General features: G+C 24.0%; 1 protein-coding gene across 4 annotated transcripts in view; it reads right to left on the bottom strand.

Moving 5' to 3' along the window:
• LOC113551005 (cGMP-specific 3',5'-cyclic phosphodiesterase) overlaps positions 1 to 19,759 on the bottom strand; it is an 83,221-nt gene that overhangs the window by 51,327 nt on the left and 12,135 nt on the right. For 2 of the 4 annotated variants that reach the window (XM_026952996.1, XM_026953028.1), the window contains exon 2: positions 12,283 to 12,385. The exons of 1 other annotated variant lie outside the window; for it this stretch is intronic. The gene's annotated coding sequence lies outside the window, so the exon portion shown is untranslated. Of the gene's footprint in view, positions 1 to 7,450; positions 7,570 to 12,282; positions 12,386 to 19,759 lie in introns of all 4 variants that reach the window. One more of the 4 variants, XM_026953003.1, reaches the window with a different exon arrangement.

The following is a 19,759-nucleotide window of genomic DNA, read 5'->3' as shown; positions in this document are numbered from 1 at the left end:
TGCATCACTATACCGTTCGGAGTGCTGGTATACAGTAAATACAAAAGTACATTAAAAGGGCAGACAAACATTAGTATTTGTTAGGATTTGACCATGGAAATTAACAATCGATCATTTCAACCGTACAGTCACAATTAATATTCAATTTACCTATTTTACTTTATGATGTTTTAATATTCGCTACACAATTAAATAAATATTGTAAGACCGTTGTTTTAATAGTCCCGCATGTTTAGTCATATGCAAATTGCGTTTTAGATAGATTGTATAGTTCTATTACGAGGATATAATATACATTAAAATACAATTAAGTATAATTATAAATATAATTATTATACCTATAAACAAATAAAGACATCAAACGTGTTGAGGTCCGAGCAATATAAATAACTATAAATTGATATTGTACAATTAATACACAATAAATTGAAAGTGTAATTAACCGTTCAAACAATATAATGTAAATTATAAAATCGTTTAAAAAAAATTCAAAACAATAGAAGTAGGTACCTATATCGATAGTTAATACGTAACACCATATCCATTCAATCAATCTCCTCCCCATATTATGTTCAATGAAAATAACTATTAAAAACATCACTAAATATATACGAATAATAGATAGCTTCCTAAATTTTCCTTCTATTTCAATTCGTACCAAAACTTAAACTTAAATAATACTATTAATTACTAAAGTGTAAATTTATCGTTATTAAAATAATAAAGTAACCATATACTTAAGCTTGAAACAATAAGTTACTTGATTAAGTATTTATATACTTTGAAATTCCGTAAAAGTATAAAACACAAACCAATATTACCAATATCTTAAAACGGTTTTGTCAATTTTATATCGATTTCAGATAATTATTATGACCAATTTTTTGAAAATGTATATTAAAATAATTCAAATAGTAAAATAAAACATTTTTGTATTAAGACGTAGGTAAATAAAGCAATTTATAAAAAATATTTTTAGTAAGAAAAATATAAAAAAAAAATGTTTTAAATATTTAGCAATAGAACTTTCAAGTATACTCAACAGAAATTATGAGTAGATTGTTATGAAATAATACATTGAAACAAATATTATTACAATTTAAATATTTATAATATCTAAATTTCAGAAAAAATATAAAATGTATTTAAAGTCAATTGACAGAATACACAAAAGTTATTTAAATTATTAAGGTTTCATTTAATAATATTTGAATAATTTTATATTAATATTTAATGCTGCACGTAATGATGTTGTATTTTGGTATTATTTTTTATTATGGTATATCCGTAGTAATATGATCTAACACGAAATTTATATGATTATATACTACAAGTACTAAAAATAAAATAAATAGCCTTCCTAAACTGACCAATACAAATTTCCTAAATATTTTTTCGAAAATAAAATTCCATACTTCACAACGTAGAAAGTGTATTAGAAACGTAAGGAAATTATAACTGTATACGAAACACAATTATTGAAGAATACAGAAGATATAAATATATATATATATATATATATATATATATATATATATATATATAAATATACATACAGATATACAAGAATAAAGTAGAAATAATTACTGAATAAACCATCATATAGATCTTATATTCTCACGAAACCATAAAAGTGTATTACGGAGATTATTGGATATCAGACTTTATCGTTTTTCATTGTTTATATTATTATTTAGTGGTTTGACATGAGGCGTATAATTTATTGTTACGTGTTATGATCTAATTTTAAATTTATATTGATTTATTAAATTATTATTTTTAGTTTGATAGGTACTTATTTCTATTTAAGAATTAAAAAAAAGTAATTGTACAATGTACTATAATTATAGCATGTATAAAAAACATTTTAATTTTAATTGTATTTCATTAGCCGTTAAAAAAAAATAATAGTAATATTAATATTTGTACATTTCTAATCGACCAAAATAACTTTTTTATTACCTACTTGAAATGGAAAACTAATGAATAAATCACATTGAAAGAAAAACCGAAAAAATATACTTTTAAAAGTTTAAAACAAGAGTAATTGTAAAACTCAATTATTTTATACCTTCATTAAAATATAAATTAATACTATTATAGTATTATATTATTACTATTTATAATAACATAATATTATATTAAATGAAAATGACTCAATCACTTGCGAAACCAACTGTATATCGGTACTCACTAATCAATAATCATTATTCAATTTTATATACAATTAAAACTCCGTTATATACAGAGAAAACTATCAATGGCATAACAATAATTATTTAAATTGAATTATTATTTTGTAAAACCTACAAGTACAAAGTTAAAATAATATTTAGTGAAACATATTATCCTCAAAGAGACACTTTGTTGTTTGTGATTTTGTATCTCTTAAAGTCTTAAATTTATGATATAAATATATAATCGTTTTTACAAATATTATAATTTCGTTTCAATATTTAAATTGAATATGCATAGTTTCCAAAAGAAGAATCAAGAAAACCAAAGGACCAAAGGACAAAATAAATACTCTTGAAAAATAAACTTTATTCTTCATATACCTCTTTACCTTCTATTGTCAATATATAAATGATTCTTGACTTGAACCCATCAATACCATAACAAATTTTAAATTATTTATTATAAAAAATATCTAAATACTTTTTAATGCAAAATTAAATAAAATATATTTTATGAATACTATGTAATAATAAAGTATTACTATATAAAATGTACAATATGTAATACATTTTTAGTAGGTTATTGACGAATATAGATAAATACATAAAACTATATGTTTAAAACAGATATTAATTGACATTGATGTTGTAGTATGAATTATTTTAATGTTAGGTTCTATAATTTATATACAAAAACATTGGGACATATTAAAAGCTTTTGTGTTTTCCAACTACTCCCATTGTCGAAAAAATATTATTTCAAACATTGCAAACAAAATAAACAGTAATTTATTTACGTCCACCACGATTGGTTTTATTTCAACTACAGCAGTTAATTTTCGGAAAATAAAGAAATAAGAGAAAGAAAAAAACAAAATTGAAAATATATATATATATATATATTTATAATATAGTAGGTACCTACTGTTCACATTTAATCGTATAATACGTTAGTATTTCCGTACGTATAATATATTATAGAAAAAGAGCTGTGGAGCTTACACACGAATAATTGTCTCAATCGACCTCGGAGTTCAAACCCGTTTATTATTAATCCACCATGGCTGGTAATTAGGATTTCGTCCGAAGACCTATGCGGTATACGGTTACAAGGGTATAATAATGTAAAAGGTATATACGCGTACACGCACTTTGTAACGAGAAGTCCATGACGGGCAGCGAGGGTGTATTCGGTGGTGTTAAATTAAATCCTGAAGAAAGGGACGCGTATTAGTGGAAGGTTTCCCTTATTCTGTCACATTACCAGTGTACAGTCATCAAATATAAAACAATCCTTTTCGCAGACTACACACAGTCCTGAAATGTTCCTCTTATTTAGGTAAATGCCTGTGCAGGGCATTAACCGTCGCAACATTTTGTATCATTGCTTCGACTATATTCCATGCGATGATGGTGGTGGTGTTTGTAGTAGTTATAATAATTGTGGATGATGTGAAATGGAGCTGAATGAATTTCCATTTTCCAAATTCTGTCAAAACGCGTTCCGGAGACAAGTGCGGGAAAGTGGTAATTGTGCGAAAAGGCCATTTCCTGGATATGCCTTCAAGGTCAGAACTCACTTCATTAATTTGCCAACAACATACTTTGAGAGACCACTAAGCTTCCTAGGTGGAAAATTGACATGAAAACAGTGTGAACTCAGTGCTCGTCAAAAACACACATATTTTGGCTGCTTTTCACATTACAGTTATTTGGTTTTAAACATACACCGTCTTCATATAATTTCTTTCTTTAAAAAACTAATTTTATTTTATATAAATTCATATATGATGATTATCTTAATTAAAAATGTATGGACATTTATATATTATTTTAAACGAAAATATTTTACATAAAAACTACTCACATAATATTACCAAAAAATCCAAAAGTAATTTTAATATGAAATTATAACTTATTTTAAACTGGTCAATTTGATTAATTAACCTAATCTATAAAATATGACGTTTAAATTTGACATTTAATGTCAACCTTTCTCTCATACAAAATATTTAATTTTTAGGGCTTTATAAATACGAACATTTTTAACATTATTATTCCTTATTATGATTGAAATTACCTTTAAAAAATATTTGATAATATATTTTTAATTTTAAAAGTTCATGATAATTTGTTGAAGTTAGACTGTAACACTTTGAAGTGTAGTCTAAATATATATATTTTAAATTGGAAGATTGAATATTATTTATTTTTTTTAAGTTAAGAAATCCCTATCATCAAAAATATTTGAATAATATATATAATGTATACAAATTTATTACTATAATAGGTTAGGTTAGATAACTGTACATGAATTTTTTTTAATAATAATAACAATAATTAATATATTATTATGAACTTAGGTTTAAGCAATGATATTAAAATTGAATGTATATAATAAGAAACTAGACATAAAAATTACCTACGTAAAGTTTAAACAAATAATTTATAATTAACCAGCAGAATTTTTTTCAGAAATTTCAAAAAGTTATAATAGCTGAATTTGTAAAAGCATTGCTGTTTCTTGTTTTAACTTTTTTTTCATAAATTATAGGATGTTTAATAAAAACTTAATTACCACCTATTAATTAATAAATAATTTAATTCCAAATTAATTTTTTTAAATTAAAAACTGTTTGTTGACTACCTTTTTTAATAAAAAAAAATATATAAGTAAGTATATTAATAACTTGTTTGTATTAGAGATTTTGATGAAAAATAAACTTTTTAGTTATTAAGATTGAAACTTTCATTATATATTACTTATATTTTTAATGATATCCACTAATTTTTACACAATATAATTATAATTTTTTTAGGTACATACTCATATCAATTAATTTCATAAGCAATTGGGTTTTTTTTGATTTTTTTTAAAATGCTCAATATTAACATTATTATAATATAGGAAACCAAATAACTCTCAGTATCCTTTTTGAATACAATGATTTATTATTGCTTTTAAGTTTATAATAATAATAAACAACACTATCCTACTATCAAAGTGAACGAAGCGAAACAAATTTCCAACCCCCGATTCCTGTTCCGGTTCGTTATTTTTTTTATTTTTAGTTATTATTTACACAGAAAAAAAATTGAAACATTTATAAGTCATTATTATTACTTTTATGATATTGTATTAGAATTAGGCTCATTCCCTTTACATATTATAAAATTATTAAAAGTTAAAATTTGTAAATATACGATAAAAAAAATGAACACATATCAAAAAATGAACTAAATATTATAATATATTTGTATAACATGGTATTTCCAAGATAGAAAAATGAAAAATACATTAAAAGATAATAAATATAAATTAATATAACTGTTTAGCTCTATATGGTTTAAAGAATTAAAATTAAAAATCAAGTAAAATTAAATGAAAAATTTGAAATTGTATTTATTTTAGTTTTTATAGTATCAACAATAATTATAATATGATGCATTTAAATAAAAAAAAACTCTATTAAACTACGACGATATTCCTATTTTATCATAATATTTCATAACATCAAATCTTTTGATATCTTGTAAAATAATATGCATATTTTCCTTTCTCGAAGTATTATTAAGCAAACAATGAGTTTTCTTATTAACCGTATGTCCATATTATAACGTATATAAAATATACATTTAAATGTGCTCAATAATCATATACAAAGACGCTTAGACATCTCTGCCAATGTAGTTTTAAAGCGATGATGACAAACTGAGAATTATTTGTATTAACTATAAACCAATGACAATCTAATGATATTTTATACTCTATATATAGGCACCATACGGTTTTTCTCCAATAGTTTGATACAAAAAATAATATCTATTCAATAAATTAATTTTTAATATCATATCATGTTAACTTAGGTAATATAAACTGTTAAAATATAGATACTAATTGACACTGATCATTGGTCAATGTTAAAATAAAAAAAAAATTATTTTAAAACAAGACAAAAAATAAATAAATTCAATTAAAATCACTAGACACCTAATATGAATATAAATGTATATAATGTAGACATATAATTAACAAACTAATTACATATTTTGTAAAAAACGATTTCATCAATTTTCGAAAAAAAACCGAGAGAATCGCTCTATTTTTGGTAGGTTCTTAGTGTATCACTACTTAAATTATAGCTGTGATAATATTTAAATATTTTAATTATATTTATTCTCGTTTTTACGTAATTTATTTCAATTATTTCAAAAGTACTAAGAATTATAACAAGTTTCAATTAAATTCAATTTTTTACCGATGACCACTAACTACCCTTAAAGTTAAAGATTGAAGCTATTTTAAAGCGCCTTTTTGCGACGTCAGACACGATAAAAACACACACACACACTCATCTGCCATTATTGTAAAACCAATACAATCATACAAGCAATGCTTCACGGTCAGAATCTCAAATTAAGCAATAGATGATACATTACTAGATAAAATACTAGGGTATTATTCTTGCTTCATTTACGTTTTTGAAATATAACAACTGTGAATTGTAATATTACATTTGAAAGCAAAAACATATATTCGTAACATTTTTAAGTGAAGTAAATATCACATTTGTCTACATTTTATCAAAATATTTTTACTAAAAGATTTTTCTACCATTGAAAGAAACTATCAAAAAATTATCACTTCGAAGTATTATAAAAACTATACATTTTTGATTAATGAAGATAATACAAAAAATTATTGAATAATAATTTATCTAGAAATAAAAGCATGTTCATACAAAATTATTTTAAAATAAAATATCAACATACCTAACACTAATAAAATAAATGCATATCACTTAATTCATAAGGATATTTTATTGTATAATCAATAAATTTCTTGCTGTATTCAGAATATAAAAACAAGATTGTTAAGCTAATACATTCTTTATTTCACTCAACTAACATAATTCAATGGTTATTGTTTACTCGAAAATAAATATGTAAATGCACTTTAAATAACATCTGTTTAAAAATAATTTTTTTAATTAATATATTTTACTACAAAGAATATTAGATTATAAAAATATAACTATATAGTATATAGTTAGTATTTCTTATAAACTAGGTACATATTAATATGTCAAAATGAGGAAGACTAAATTTAAATTAAGAGAGAAATAAAACAACTTTAAAGTTTCAACTATTTGTAGAATACAACTCGTTATAATAATCACTTTAAATTATACTATATTATGATTAAATAATAATTACTACTAACAATAAATGCAAACGCATAATGGTTCTCAAAATAACTTTTCAATATATACCTCATAATGTGTAATATTAACAGTGCTTGAATTTGAAGAATAAAAAAATGATGAATCTGACTTGAAAAAGTTACTGTCACTACCTATGCTTCACTTCTCTCATTTTCCACTAATCATTCCTAAAATAAAATATAATTATTAGATAGATATAGGATATACCAGTAATAACTACATATGATCAGTAAAAATAAATATTTATGAATAATAATCACTTCATCAAATAAAAGTTAGATACTATAATTAATTAAATGTATATTAATTTATATTTTTGAAACAGTTAAATGTTATACAATATTTGTAATAAAATATCATAACAAAAATAATAATTTATATACAATTTATCAAATTTAATTTAAATATCTTGTTTAAAAGAACGTATCAACTGTCCTTCAATGAAAATAACTAATTAGAGGTGCTCTTAAAAATAAGAGCTTCACATCCCTTCTTAATTCAAACATTAGATAGTATTAGTTTATTGATAAGTAAAATATAAATAACTAATAAATTCACTATTTAAAAAAATACCACTTATTTTTTCAAAATAAGACTATAATGTTTATTTAAAGACCTATAAAAGTATATACAAACCTATTAAAACTCCGAGAATTTTAACAAATTTTATAAATTAAGCAATAAAATAACAATTGATTTAAAATATCGAAAAAAAGATTTATGTACACGAAAGAAATGATTAAACTTTAATGTTGGGTTAGATTTAAGACTAATTTTGGATTCCTTCTACAATATATAATTCTGTAAGATTCAGCTATATCGTTAAATTTTTACTTAAACAAATAAATAAATAAACTAAAATCCATTTAAAAATGCATACATATAAATGCATTTATACTAGATAACTACACATTATTAATGACGGAAACATGCTACCTATTTGCTTCTTCAGTTATATTAGATATGTTTAAAGGAATTCAAATAGTTTAAAACTATGAAGTTTTTTTTTTAATTTGATGAAATAATATTAACAACGAAAGAATCAGTTAACACAAAAATAAAATCACAAGTGCTAGCGACAGACTAGTCAAGTAAAAACAATTTCCTAAATTGTTAATTCATTCGTTGAAAACATTAGGTTATTCAGATATACAACATACAAATATTTTATAAAATACCTAAGTAAATTCAATTATTAATGTAAACGTACTCTTTTATGAGCGTATATTATTCTGAGCGAATTCTTTATGTATGTACCTACTGACTATAACAACTTGTGAATGAAGAACTTTAATAATAAAAATAGTTGGTAATCTAAATTCCATTAGGTGAAACTTAAGTAAAAATATAATTTAATTTTTGTATAATAATAGGTTTAAATTAATGTAGAGTAAAAATCTCTAGAATTCAAGTCTTTTACCAAATATATAGGCATTATAGGTTTCTAAATTTCAATAATTAAAAACAGTAGTCAAAATTTTTAAATGTTAATTAATGTAATAGGATAAAATACATAATGAATTAATTAAAAATATTTACTGTAATATTAACCTATATTTGTCAGGGTTGGAATTTTTGCTTTTTTATAATATCCAGCGTGATTAAAAGTATTTGAACGATATATTATAATTTAATATATTTCATTTTTTTTTTTGATTGGATCCCAGAATTATGTTGTCAAAGCTTAAGTTTATTAAACGTATATTCATTTTTTACCACCTAAAACTTGTAAATTCTTTAATTTCATCAAATATATCTGACGGACGATATTCGGCTAACATTATGTAGATTACGTATAATATATAACAATAAAACATGCCACAAAGGAAATTGTTTCGTTTTTCACATTGTGATAATTGCATAGGTCATTAAGACCAAGGATCAAAGACTAAAGAAAAAAATCCTACGATGGAAAATTAGTTAAATTACCATCAACTCTGATAAACTAAGTAGAATAGAGGCAAACCTTAAAACTTTTGTAAAGATACAAAGACAAACTAGGCTGCGCGTTATTCTTGCAATAATCAATAATTTCATGCCAAAAATGATTCTTATAAATTGTTGTCTTAACGACAATAATACTAAATATTTGAATAAAATAAATAATAATAATATAATGAACCATAAATTAAAATATCTAATATAAATATAAATAAATATGAAAAACAACAAATTATAACAAATATTTATCAAAATTATTAAGATATTCTGAATATTTTAACCATAATACTTGTAATATGATTGTATTTATTTTAATTTTAAATATTGACATTTCCGTATCTAAAACTAAATATTTGATGCAATTACTTATTAATAAACCCTTACTTTTTACATGCTAAATATTTAAAACATAAATAAATATTTATATAATAATGACAATTACAATGATTTAAACGTATTATTTCATATCATTCGTAGTATTTATTTATCAATTTTAAAATATTTTAATAAATATTTATGTTGGTTCCTATAATAAATTATTAGTTTTATATTATTAACACGAAAATTAAAAAAATACAGACAATTTCAATAACGTTAAAAAGTAAAAATTAAATTAAATTAAAAGTTTTACAATAATGTAAAAAGTATAAAAAATGTAATAAATATATTATATTAACTTATTAGATAAGTAAGTATAGGCAAATAATATATTGTATCTTCAAATCTAGTTTTTGGTATCTTACAATATGTTTTGTTTATTACAACAAGTCAGTTGGGTTCTTAAAGATTATATGATTTTATTTATTATAATATTTTATTTATATCGATGATAAGTATAGTACTCAATAAGGACAGATTTTACAGTAAGTTAACTCAATGGTTGTTTATATATTTAAATTATGATAATATATTTATTTAAATTCCTAAAAATAAATTATACAGAGAAATTCAGCAAGCATGCTTACCCAAATTGTTTCTTTAATAATACATTTATTCAAATTATAATTTTTTAAATTTTAAAGGATACTTAAGGATCATATTTTCAAATATTTATATTTGTATATAATTTAATCCATTTAAAAAGAGATAACTCGAGAGTCGAGAATTTGAACAATAAATATGGTGTTTATGATGATCTAAGAATTTTAATACCTAATATTTTATAATTTCTTAAAAATAAATTATATAATAGTAAATTTAAGATCCAATGTTATATATATTTGATATGTTTCAAACGATATATTTTAAGAACTATTAACCCAAAACTAGTTAAAAATTTTAAAAATCAGCATTTAAATAAATTTATATTTAAAAAAAATTAAGGTGAACATGTTAAGTGAATCATACTGTTATTACAGTACTTCTTCATGTAAAGTAATAATTTGCTTATAATATTTTCACTTCACGACTTTACGAGTTACATTAATTCAAATAATTGAATAAGTTAGTTTTACCAAAAGTGATTCATTACTTTGGATAAAGACTTCGAGTTTCCCTTAATTCTAAATTATCACCTCTAGAAAATGTGTTAAATTTATATGTAAATTTATCGTTTCGACTACCATTTTTCTCTGTCTAAACTTAAGTACCCACTTATTCAGAAGTCTAGGCGACGCACTGATAATAGCTTAAAATATATCGATGACACTATTTACGTAACTATCTATATGATATATTTGTTTGTATTTACCATATATACAAAATATATTTATCAACTAATATATTATATTTTGCATTCTTAACTTTTATTATTTGTTATAAATTCAATACAAATGTATTTGTTTCAATAGTTCCCAGACACTAGAATCAATCAAACCATACTAAAAAAAATATTAATTATTAACATTCAACGGCCTTTTCCAATGTTTGTTTGCCAATAAAATGTTTATTTTTCTTTTAAATGCTTGGTTAATTTAATTCGAAAACTGAAATTCATATAAAATTAAATATTTTCAACATTGTACTTATTAATAGATTTCACCATGTATTCAAAAATTATGTCTTAATCAAACATTTATTTTATATTATATTATTTTATAGATTACTCTAAATTAAATAAAACATATTTTATTTTATAAGTAATAAATAATAATGATACAAAGTATAATATTTTTGTTAAGACTGACTTATTCAATTATTTGAATTAGTATAACTCGTGAAGTAAAAATATCATATGAAAATACAATCAAATTATTAGCTTACATGAATTATATAACAAATTTAAGTTAACAATATTAATATGTATCGTGTATTATTTTACCAGGGTCTAATAAAATAAAATTTCGTATAAGTAAACGCTTATTATGCGTTTATATAGCCTTATAATAATATGGTACAGAAGATATGACAAGATTTCAAAATGAGCTTTTCATAATACCTTGTCCCACTTACATGTGCCATATATAACCAGGTTTAAACCAGTTTTTTCATAACCATTATGGTATAGAATATTATTAGTCTTTATTGTTATTACAACATTTGAATATTTATGTTGTAAAATTCAGTGAGACTCATTATTTTTATTTATAAAAGTCTTAAATACATATTAATACTTCCGGTTTTTTATTTTTGTTTTTAAATATACTTTATAACTATTGATTTATACTTAAAGTTTTTTCACAATATAATAATATGAATTTTTTTTTAAACAACAATTGAAATACTTATATTATATTCATTGATTATCTTGTAATTTGTATAATATAAACATTTTACTAAAACAGTAAAATTGTGTATAACTTACTGTGATTAAAATATTATAACATATTATATTCGAATTTAGGTATATATCTTTATACATATTATAATTTTTCAAATTTTAAGTTTTATTCAAAACATATTTTTAAATTCATCATATTCATTCATTTAAATATAAATAGATAATAATATATTCAAATATATATTTAAAGTTACAATTATAAAGATACTAATTTAAATACCTGTAGCTTTTTTCAGACATTTTGATATCAAAGTTTAGATTCGGAGATATCTTTTCACTAATTTATTCAGCCAACTAATGAACTCATTTCTTTGTGTTCTTTCCTATAAATAAAATTATTTATTAAGATACTATTTACTGCAAATTTTTATACACAATACACATGATATATTTTGTCATCACTATACGAACTAAACTTTACAACTTACATTTCTTTATTTTAAAAATTGTATTCAGTTTTTATATCTAGGTTTAAGCAATAGTTTATTAAAAAAAAAAATTTCCTCAACTATCTAATTAGTAGAAATTTGGGATACTATATATTTGCCTACTAATTCAAACAACAATTTATTAAAGTATATTATTATTTATTGTATATTATAATATTTTTTTTTATTTTATAATAATATAGAAAAATAGTTAACAAATTTTATCGAAAAATTATATGCCAAGTATAAAAAATATTATATAAAAATGTGTACAATTTCTTATAACTACCCAATAAGTTATATCATTTATTCTATAACTAATACTATAATGAACAATTTTAATGTTGAAATAATCAAAAAAATTAATTATAGTATAAATGTTTGTTTTTTTTTTTTATATTATTCTGCTTCTTACTTATTAAAAAATATTTGTTGTGTTTAAGGTAAAATATTATTTTAAGCAAAAAACTTTTAATAAAATATAATGAGCTTTTATAAATAAGCTTCTTAATAAGATAAAAATATTATCTTTCATTCCATAATTTGTGTTTCTATTTATGTGGTATTAAGTATTAATACATATAAAAAAAAACAACAAAAAATAAATAGCAACTAAATAAATTAAATTTTCAAAATAAAATATTAATTAAATGATGTGTAAAAGAAATAATAATTTAAAATCGGATGTTGAATCGACATTTCGCAGAAGTCTACGAAATGCTGAAGTTGTAAAATGTTTCGTGCCCTATTCAATAAAAGTAAGTAACCTACGAAGTGTCGTAAATTTGCAATTTATATTATATGATCGTTTTTAATATACACGCCTGTAAAATATACGCAAAGGAGACAACAATATCGTCCCTACGATTTATTCGGGAACGAAAGATAAAAAAAAAAATACCTAATAATATAAATATAAAAATGTCGCGACGGGGTCCGACCGAGTGAAATATCGTTTGGCGCACGAATCGATTTAATTATTTCTCCTCGTCCACGCTATATTTTACCAATTCCTTTCTACCGCCACCACCGCACACTATATTATATCTATATATATATACGTAGACGCTGCTACAACATTGACACAATATTTCCTCGCAGACTCCACCTCGCGCGCACACGTGAAGATCATTTGCTCGGAAAAGCGCAATAATATATCGCATGTATGTATATATATTAACACCCACATACTCACATACACCCCACACCCACACCCACACCCACACCAACACCCACACCAACACCCACACACACACATACAACACACGGTAAACGTGATCATTCAAACGATAACGGTAGTAGACTGGACCGGAGCCAACCGCAGAGCGAGCGTGCACTCCCCCGGGTGTCGTTTTGTGGCCGCCGAAACAATGAGAACTATCGATGACGGTAGGTTTTCCGCAATAAACGGAAGATGGCGCAGAGAATGGTTGCGATTATCTTTATCTCTGCCGAACACGACCGCACGCGCGCACAGACGGTTAAATTGAACAGAGTTAAAGACGTCGGATTAACAGCGACACCGAGTGTACTGCCGAGGTAGGTGCCTATATACTACATATACATATATATATATATATATACGTAACAATGTGAAACTCCCCGTACACCATATACCGGTGTATTGCGAGTCGCAACGGGACTTTATTATTTCGTTGCTCGCAACAGTGATCAGACTAAATCCAGTGGTGTGTCGCTAAAAAAATATTCACTTGGGTATACCTACGCCTTTTTCACGTGGGTATAGGTGACAACGGTAAAAACTGTATTATCATTAAGTCAAAAATAAAAATCTCTACTCGAAATAATTATTTTCTCAAGGGTCCTTAATTTGAATATCAGTGCAAGTACTTTATACGTTTGAAAGTATTTATCGTAGTACTTTTCCAAACAAATATCGTGAAAACTCAATGAAAAACGTGAAAGGAAAGTATATGTTTGAAAACTTAAAGTGAATATGCATGCCGTATATCCTCCTTATCCCCTTCACAATACACTAAAAATTAAGTCAACGGTGTATTATTATGCGTGTGCGTATTATAAATTATAATACTATTATGTTTTTTAACAATAATGATTAATATTCGAATTTCTTACTTACGACTTTACGAGTACGTTATAATATATTTTATACAATAACGATGACATTACAAATAAATTAATATTGAAGACGTGATTCGATTTGTCACAGTTTCTCATAGTGGAACCTCGAAACGAATTCAAAATAATACATAAATGATATTTTTGTGTTCGTCCGTTGTGTTTTGACTAATAATATACAGCAGTATACAGCAGTCCGCAATGTTAATTTTCACACGTATGGGTTTTATTAAAATAATAATTTGTATTCAATTAGAATTTATTATAAACAAAAATATGTGCTTTGTTTTTAAATACTTACTTACGATACATGTACTTCACTCTTTGTATTAAATGTAACCAATTAAAACAATAATATTATTATTTAAGCGTAATCAATAAATTAATATAAAATATTTTATGTTAGTTTGATATTATGCGCAATACGTTTTATTAAAAATACAATCATTTAAAGGATACTAAGACATTAAGAGATTTAATATGTAAGTAAGATAATATAAAAATCAATGTTTCACAAGCCTACAAATTATCAAGAATAATGTGCCTTCTATTATATTTCCTTAAACCTCGAACCATGCAAAATTATATGAAAACGCTCCTTATCTTAGTTTTTCGAGATTTACGTCGATAACGATCACGAGTAAAAAATTAATGTTAAGCTCGATATCATTATACGAGCGAATGCCTTAATTTATTTTCCGATATACCTGTGAATTATGTACATAATATGTTATATGTTTACTGGGCATACGCATTTAAATCAACTATAGCAATCATGTATAAAATATAAGACCGTCTTAAAGGAATTACAACGAATCCGTTAAAATTTAAAAACCTAAGAATAAATAAATAATAAATTATGGGAGTATGGGCCACGGGGCACATAATTTATACGGTATCCGCCTAATGTCGATAATTATTATGGAATCAGTAATTGGAACGTATTAGTCCATGTCATTCGATGCCAATTACCCTTAAAGCTCGAGCCAAGAGCCGTCTCCAATGGCCTGTTATAAAAGCTAATCAACTTTTATCGGTACTTTGGGAGCTGACAAAACGAGAATAACGAGTGGAAAAACGGGTGAATATTTTTTTTTCGCTAACTCGACTGCGTTGGGTTATCACTGTTGCATCGGTAATTTATAAAAATCTGTTTTTTTTTCGTCAGTGTAAAAAAATCTTACGCAAAAGTAATCACTGTGACATTGTTAGACGTAGACTTTGAATATAATACATAAATATTTATTTAAAATTGAGTTCATGTGCCGTAGGGTAGACGTTGTGATACTTTTAAGTCAGTTGAGAACGAAGTTTCCCTAGCAGGTAGGGAAGATGGTTGCAATTACTTTTACAGTTGTCGCACAACAGAAAAAGGGACTATAAAAGATTAATTGATCTTGGCGATGGGATCGTGCAATTACTTTTTGTTTGCAAACTTTATATTGGCACTTGTCTTATTGTGAGTGTAAATAGTTATTTTTACCGAGTTCGTACAGGAACGTGTCGTACACGATTGACAATCGAGGGTTGTGAAATCAATGTCTACCAATTTCAACATACGGCATTAGTTAATAGAAATGATTTTTAAAACTTCACTGGTTATTTAAGCCATTTAAACTAAAAATGTTTACGAAAATAAATACCTATCTGGTTACAGTATAGTTATTCTAATAAGTTTAATAAAAATTTTCAAATTTCATTAGATAACTAGCGCTATTGCACAAATGTCCATGGTTATATTTTATTGTAACATTTTTTTTTTATTATTATTATTATTATTATTTATTTGAGTTTAGCCCTTATAATAAGTTAAAACGTAACGGTTTTCAATTAGATTGCCGCTTGTGATGGCCAGTACAAATATCGATCGAAACACGCTGTGTAACGGCTGCACAGTCCATCGCAAATTATTACGTTACTAGTTATTTTATCATGTCGATGGGAAATATTAAGACTTTTTTTTTTATTTCAATATAAAATATAGAAATACGAATATACACTCCATATCACGAGGGCTTACTAATTTAAACGGTGGTAGTAATACGGATTTCGTATAATACTCCATCGCATGCAATTAGTACCTAAATACTCATTGTGGAACACTGTATACATTATATTCATGCATATTAAAAACCCATGGTCAATTAAACCGCATCATAAAGGTAGAATTATCGAGTAGGTCACACATAATAATATGTAATAAGTGTATGCGTCATAATGTATAGAAAACTAACTGAAAACCGATTGAATTGAAAAGGGTAAAAAACCAAACACAGTAGATACATATACGACTCTGGATGGTTTTGTCGCGAAAACACAAATGGAAAGTCCTCAGACCTATCAATTAATATTTAATTGAACGTTTTGTGTGTACATTGATTGGCGGGTTTCCATAACGCGAATGCCCTTGACGTTAAACGAGATAGGAACGTCCGGGGTAATTCGCCCTCTGGGCTTGCTTTAATGCATTTACCTATAGAATTTTACTATAGAGCCGCATTTCAAAATTTTCCAACTTTCATGATTTATCATGTCCAGTAAACATCCGCAGATGAAACTATTTACATATTATTATGTATAACGTTGATGAATGAATCTCTCTGTTTTGAAGAGAAAATCTAAATGATATATGTTATGTATAACACTTTACCAAACAAGTTGCCGTGAATATGATTAAGTTATAAATTAAAGTAAGTTTGATAGAGATAAAATTAATAACAATTATTTCATTATAACCCGTACAAATACCAACTTCTTTTTTTTTTTTGCAAAAATAAATAAAATAAAATTCCCAAATTATTGTGCAATATAGTACGCATACAATATAATATAATAGTACTATAAATACAAATTACAGCATTGAAAAATAACTGGTTCGACTCGATATGTCTTACATCTTAATCTTTTATAAAACAATAAACATAACATATTTGTCTTGAAAAAATGTACTTTTGTTTTTAAAAACAAACATTATGGTACGGTGATTATACCAATTGTAGTAGCATTTAATAAAACACATAATGCTGAGCTAAATGATCATAATATATTAATAATACTCCAACAGATCCAAACATAAAATTTAATATTATGTCCTAGTGTTCGGTACATTACGTTTCAAAGTTATTAAATTCGTAATATTATTTTTTTCATCTTAAAGGCTTAGGGCCTAAACAAACTTTAAAATAATAAAAATAGTTTTTGCAAACATCACTATATCATTAGTATGCTAGTAAATAAACTTCTAACCGTCACTACTATATTCATTCATATTAATAATAATCATAAAATGTATGCTTATTAAATTGCATATTATAATATTACAAAACATTGTTCTATTACTTGACGCAAAGATATTATAAACGGTAAAATGTCATTTTACCTCGAAAATGATCAAGGTTTTATGAAAATCGTTCTTTCTCTCAATTTTTCGTTATCTATCGCAAATTTTAGTAAGTAGGTTACGTAATAGTAATGAATTAAAAAATATTAGATAATCTAAAATCCAATTTAAAATAAAATAAACAAATTTACTTCGATTATTTTCAGATGTACTTACTTGTACTGTAAATACCACAAATCTCAATAATATAGATCACTAACTTTCAATAATTAAATTTGTAAACAACTTCTTCGTCGATATGATTTCAAACTAATTAAATACTTAATAGATTTATTGCCTACACTTAAATTTAATTAAGTTGTTGTAATAAGTACAACATGAAATACTATACCTAAATAACTAATAATATTAAAATGGTATCTTTAAAAAAAAATTTTAACTTTAACATTAAAGAAGTTTATTAATCTTAAAAATATTAAAACTAAAGTATAAATAGTTTAATAAATACAATGTACACAATTACAAAATAATTTAGATTGGAATTAAGGATAAAATACCTTATTAGTTTATTACTATCCACCTACCTTTTTTCACCTTCACGCAAGTTAGCAGTTTATCATGTAATTTATGATACATAATTTTAAAATGATAGTAATAATCAATAATTACGATAATTATTTTCCAAAAATAATTTTAAGTAAATAAAACCACACGTGTCGATATTTTATTCAATCTTTTGATGATAGCCGATAAATTTTCGTTGGGCTAAGAAAAAAAGTGAGAAACTACTGAAGAAAAAACTACCACTCTTTTATTTATACTTGAGAATAAATATATTGGCCTGTCTAAACTGCCATCCAGACTCTACTTCTAATCAATAGATAGGTTTCATGAAGCTCTTTGTACACTTTTATCCAAACAAGTGTTTACAGAAAAATTTAATAAATCAAATATCGTTGTAAAACCAATTTGATCTAAACAAATTTGCATTTTTTACTCTTACTTCTATATGACATATAATTTCTTAGAACAATATTATAACACAGTGAAACTTTTACTTAAAAACATTATATTTAAATAAACTCTCTATAAAACAAAATATTTTATAGAACCATCGAGTTTTCATTCAAAAACGTTTCTATTTAACGAAATAATTTTGTTTTGTTTTTTTATACTAAAAATTTAAAAATAATTATATTGTTACATTATCTATATAAATTAACACAATTGTCAATCAGACTTATTTAGCAAGATGCGAGTATTTTTGAAATCATATTGATACAAAGTTGTTTAACAAGATTTCTGAAAGTTCTTCGGCAAATCAAAATAAGAATGAATATATTTTACATACATATATTATGTCCAATATTAAATACATTACAGTTAAATATACATTGTCCTCAACTTTCGAAATTTTATATTCCAGACAATCTATGTGAATTAAATAAACTATATTTCAGGTATAAAAAGAATAATCTACTTTCAAATAAATAACTGAAATGTATAATTTATAGATATAATACTAATGTTTAATACTTAAACCTAATATTAACAAATAACATTTGTTATTGTTTACAGTGCTTAACTGTTACCATTATATTTTTAGCTATAGAAATAGAATTGAGTTTATAATGATAACATTATTCCTACCTAATAGTTACAACAATAATATATAATTTATAAAGGTTATGTTATTTTTTATTTACTTATTTTTAAAATTAATTAATTTGACACAAATTAGTTAGGTTTTAATATTACAATATTTAAAAAAAAACTAAACTGTTTCTTTTTTATTATTATTCATTGTTAGTATATAATTATTATTAAAT

The sequence above is a fragment of the Rhopalosiphum maidis genome, chromosome 1 (assembly GCF_003676215.2).
Source record: "Rhopalosiphum maidis isolate BTI-1 chromosome 1, ASM367621v3, whole genome shotgun sequence".
NCBI lineage: Eukaryota > Metazoa > Arthropoda > Insecta > Hemiptera > Aphididae > Rhopalosiphum > Rhopalosiphum maidis.
This window is presented reverse-complemented; position numbering and strand designations above follow the sequence as displayed.